We start from the raw sequence: 4,723 nt of genomic DNA on the forward strand, positions 1-4,723 counted from the left end.
AGCTCAGTTGAGGAGGCAGAGGTCCAAGAAAGGCATAAAACCCATAACTATAGCAAAGAGCTCAGACAAAAACAAGAATTTTTGCCAATTCAGTGCAAAACAACTCTAATTAAATATTGCAAAGCTAACAGTTCTGTTCTCAAAATCTACTCAGTAGACAACGAATTTCAATTGCTATGAAAGTTTAAAGGATATTAGTTTAGTAGATTTCTTTACCCTTTTGGAAAAATTGCATAAAAACTATGACACGGTTTTCTTCAAATGCTTTACAAAAATTTAGTTGTATGGATTGGAAATTCAATTATTTATAACTTATTTTGTACTTCAATTTGCTGTGACTTATCAGACAGATGAAATCAACCCTAAAATTGAGCCAACAGGCCAACACAATATGTTGGATTCAGTTCAGTATCCACGTAAAGGTTGTTGGAAAATAGCTATAACTAAATAATTGCATAGGGTTCAATGACATCACATCTAAAACCTTCATGTAGGTATTGAGCCATACTTTGGCTTTCAGCAATTTGACTCCAACCACGCACTTTTCCCTGACATTCTGCACAAAATTCTTCACTGGAGCCTCCTCGATTCTCTACTGCATCTGTTGGAGAATTTGTTGCTGTCTATGTAGAGGCTCTCTGAAGCTATTGGAGGGGGAAGTTGTTGGAGCCCCTGAACCTACACACACAGCAATAAGGAAATCGAAACTCACTGGTCTTCATTAATAGAGAAATTGTGTAAGAACCCCAAATAGGCTCTACGCTGATCACTGTTTGTTTCCCTGGGTGTAATAATTGTTTTTGGTTTGTTTTTGAATGTTTTAAGCTCTTTTTGGGTTTTTGAGTTGATGAAAAGAAAATACAAATATTGAAAACTAATCTACCTCAAATTATAACTCAAATCTGATTATAATGCTAATCAAATTCATTTATTCAGATGGCTCCTAATGTTTGTACAATACTTATTGCTGGAAGCATACATTAAAAACATCATCATTAATAGTTGAAAAAAACCTGATTTTTGTCTCCGATACGCAACCACGCTGCTGGTTGCTTCCTCCTTGGGCAGCGCCTATCAAAAACCGCAATATTAAATCTCTAATTTTTAATTCACTGTAGCGATGTACTGTTCACAGCACTGTAGCTGCTGTTATAACCCCTTCCAACCTATAACAGATTCATCCAATTCTTTCCTACTAAACACAATATTGACTCCAGAATGAAGTCAACTCACAGGCAAAATTCAAGTGATATTTCACACCCTCAAATTGCATCAACTCTGAAGATACTACGTCCTCCACAGTCTAAATTCTTCTCAAACTTGTAGAAACCCTTGTTGCCACAACTTCAAGAAATTTTACAAGGCAAAGTTTTTAAGCAATTCTCATAACTTGCTCTTGAAGGAAGACAAGGTTTGTTTATAAGGACTCCTCGACTCCAGAATGAGTCTCCACGCTCAATGTGGGATAAAAGATATAATAATAACATAAAAAATGTTATTACATTAAAACTTAGAAAATCCCTTTTAATTTTTCCATAAGCTTGGACCCACAATTAATTGAAACAATGGCCCCTTTTATGATATCATGACCCTCACTTAAGTTATATATTATAACTTAACAATATAGGCTCAAAACCAATAATGTTTATTTTAACTAAATAAACATTAATATCTCCATTATTACTCAACATTTTTGAATGTCGTTTGGACTGGAAGCTAACATGATAGAACTGCATATGACCATACCCCTTTTCTAAAAATAGCAGGGGTCTATCTTTATAACTCCAAAACTGCTAAAAATAGCTTGACCAAGCCAAACTCAAAGGAAAACTCATCATAAACAAACTCTGGCAACCCAGAAGAGTACTCTGCTTTGGTCCTTGGAGGATCTCCACACCAAGGTGACCCTCTATCCAATCTTATTAGCCTACGAGGGTCTCTGATAGGCTAATCACCAGCTAAAGTGATGTCTCTAGCTAGAAGGGGGCATCACAAATTGCACACACGAGATGCTAATTCTATGGGGTTATAAAAACATGCAAGAATGGGAATTTTATTTCAAATACCACACTCTTTAAGAGGACCATTTTAGATAGAGTAGAATATAAATCAGTGTTCCCTAATTAAATCGCCAGGACAAAGAACACATCACTTTTGTTAAAACTAGAAGCACCGAGATCTCAATCCTATGAAATTTTCCCACTTTTCAATTGTAATAGCCGCTCAAGAAATGAAACCGTAGTCATAGAATTCAGAAACCCAACTCGAAAGTTACTGCAATTCCACGCAATTCAATAGCCGAAGCTCGCACAACTCTGTCATGGCCGTCATGTCTTTTGGAAGTCACTCCAACTTTGTCATCCTTAACCAGACAATTTGCATCAATTAGGTGGTACTTGATTGAAAGTAAACCCTCAACAATGAACAATTCCAATAGATTATCGACATCTATGTCTTCAGCTTGGGGAAATCCAGCATAGGAAAAGGAGCAGAGCTTCATACTGGTCATACAAGAGAGAAAAATACGAGGCAGAGCACAAGAATCACATATTTATAATAACAATTTAAATGACTGAAACGTGTTCCACCGAAGTAGCTGCAAGTGCCTCACAGAATGCACACGTTCATAGATAGTGTGTCTTTTCTCAGTTTTCCCACTAAAAACCCCCTCTAACTTTAGCGGCGCTCCACTAAAATAGCATCCATTGATCTGCCCCTAGGCTCTTCATGAACTCCGCTTTGGCCGCACTGGAAGTGGAGACGATTCTAGAAGCTTTCGCGAATCTTGAAATCCACGGGATTCAAAGTGGTCGCACGAACTTTGATAGAAACCTGTGTATTAAAAAATAATAGTTAACATATTATATTATATTATCCATACAATCGTATTAATAATTAATATACTTATTATGTAATTATAATTATTAATTATTAATTATTAATTAGACATTAATATTAATTAATATTATAAGTTAATAGGTATTAAATTTATTATAAATTTAGAATTTAGAATTCATAAATAATAAATAAATAATATTTAAAAATAAATCAACTTTTATTATTTAAAAGTTTTATTGTATTTGTTAATCTTATAGTTATAATATTATAAAAAATAATAATGATTCTATAGATAATATAATATGTTAATTATGATAAAAGAGAGAAAAGAAATAAATAATATTTAAATAATAATAGATTTAAAAGTTTTAAATACAACTCTTAATATAACAACTCATAATAGCAAATTATAACAACCTATATAATTAAAATTATTTTCTTGAATAAATTGAATTTTCCTAAATATTACTAGTCTATAAATTTATTTTCCTAAATATAGATCTCACCATATATTAATTTAATAAAGTTTATTTATAAATTAACTTTAAATAAGTTGACTAATTATTTGTAAAGCATAGATTAACAAATATTAAATAATAATAATAACAAGTAAACTAAATATATTATAGTTAACTTATTAATAATATTATTAACTTATAATTTATCTTAACTATTATTAACTTTCTTATTTTTTATTAATATAATTGATTATATTAAGTTAATATATAATTATTCAATTTATTTTAAATTTATATTTTAGAATTCATAAATAATAAATAAATAATATTTAAATATAAATCAGCATTTATTATTTAAAAAATTTATTGTATTTGTAAATCTTATAGTTATAATAGTACAATAAATAATAATGATTATATGGATGATATTAAATATTATAATATAATATTAAAATTAATTATTATTATTCTCCATTGCCCTAAACCCACTAAAGCTTAGCTCTAAATTTAAAAAAAAAACTAAAGCTTTTAACACCAGCTTATTCTTGCCTTGAAAACAACTAATGCTTTGCGATTATATAGGCATAAATAACTTCACTCCAAATGAAACACTAAATCATGGTTTTGTTTCTTATTTAATTATATAGTTTAACTGATACTTTTTAAGTTGTTAAGAGTAATTTTATTTCTCAAATTCATCATGTAAACATATATTTGTTGTAATTTTTTCCTTGCCATTTTTACTTTACTAATTATTTAATGTTGTAATATTCTTTTCTGACATTTACTTTTGCTTTTTTGCCTTTGAACAGCTTATCGCATGCTAGTTCATTCTCTTTGAACATTTTGGTGCAAGTAGCTAAAGTAAGTGAATTGTCCCAGGCATTGTACTAGCAAAAGCTTTTACATTTAAGTAAGATTATTGTAAGAAAAAGCTATTGTTATTTATTTCCTTTAGTTTTTTTTGTACGTTAATACTATTATAAGGTATATTTTTAGTGTTACATTGCTTTTTGTTAAAGGTTTTCCTTTTTATAATTTTGCTCTTCCATTTCAAAAAACTTTCATCACCTCTAATTCTACTTAAAAAATTGGCGCCACTATGTCAAATTTTCATTCTAGAAAACAGTGACATGTCCTTCAACATTGACAATGCACTTAGGCAACAAGGATTGTGTAGAGTTGCAACATTTACATATAATATTGGGGACTGTTTGTTTGATTCACTACAAATTTTGCTTGACAATAAGTATACATCAACTGACCTCCGCAAAGGAGCTATTCAATACTTTTTGACCAGTCTAGAAAAACAGGAACCAGAAGCGGTTAATTCTTACAACCATGAATTGCATCTAGAAATACTTTACGAGTTGCATAGAGTTGAGGACCATCAAACATATTTGTGAAGAATGCAAAGAACTGCAAAT

General features: G+C 30.5%; 1 long non-coding RNA gene across 1 annotated transcript; it reads right to left on the reverse strand.

Moving 5' to 3' along the window:
* Positions 1-251: 251 nt before the first annotated feature.
* LOC149541109 (uncharacterized) lies at positions 252-2,591 on the reverse strand. Its single transcript, XR_016356068.1, has 2 exons — positions 2,265-2,591; positions 252-678 (listed from the first exon to the last, which is right to left on the reverse strand). It is a non-coding gene; the product is annotated as an uncharacterized LOC149541109 (long non-coding RNA).
* Positions 2,592-4,723: the final 2,132 nt, after the last annotated feature.

This window comes from Cupressus sempervirens, chromosome 9 (assembly GCF_028749045.1).
Source record: "Cupressus sempervirens isolate cs-2001-9-10 chromosome 9, ASM2874904v1, whole genome shotgun sequence".
In the NCBI taxonomy this organism is placed as follows: Eukaryota; Viridiplantae; Streptophyta; class Pinopsida; order Cupressales; family Cupressaceae; genus Cupressus; species Cupressus sempervirens.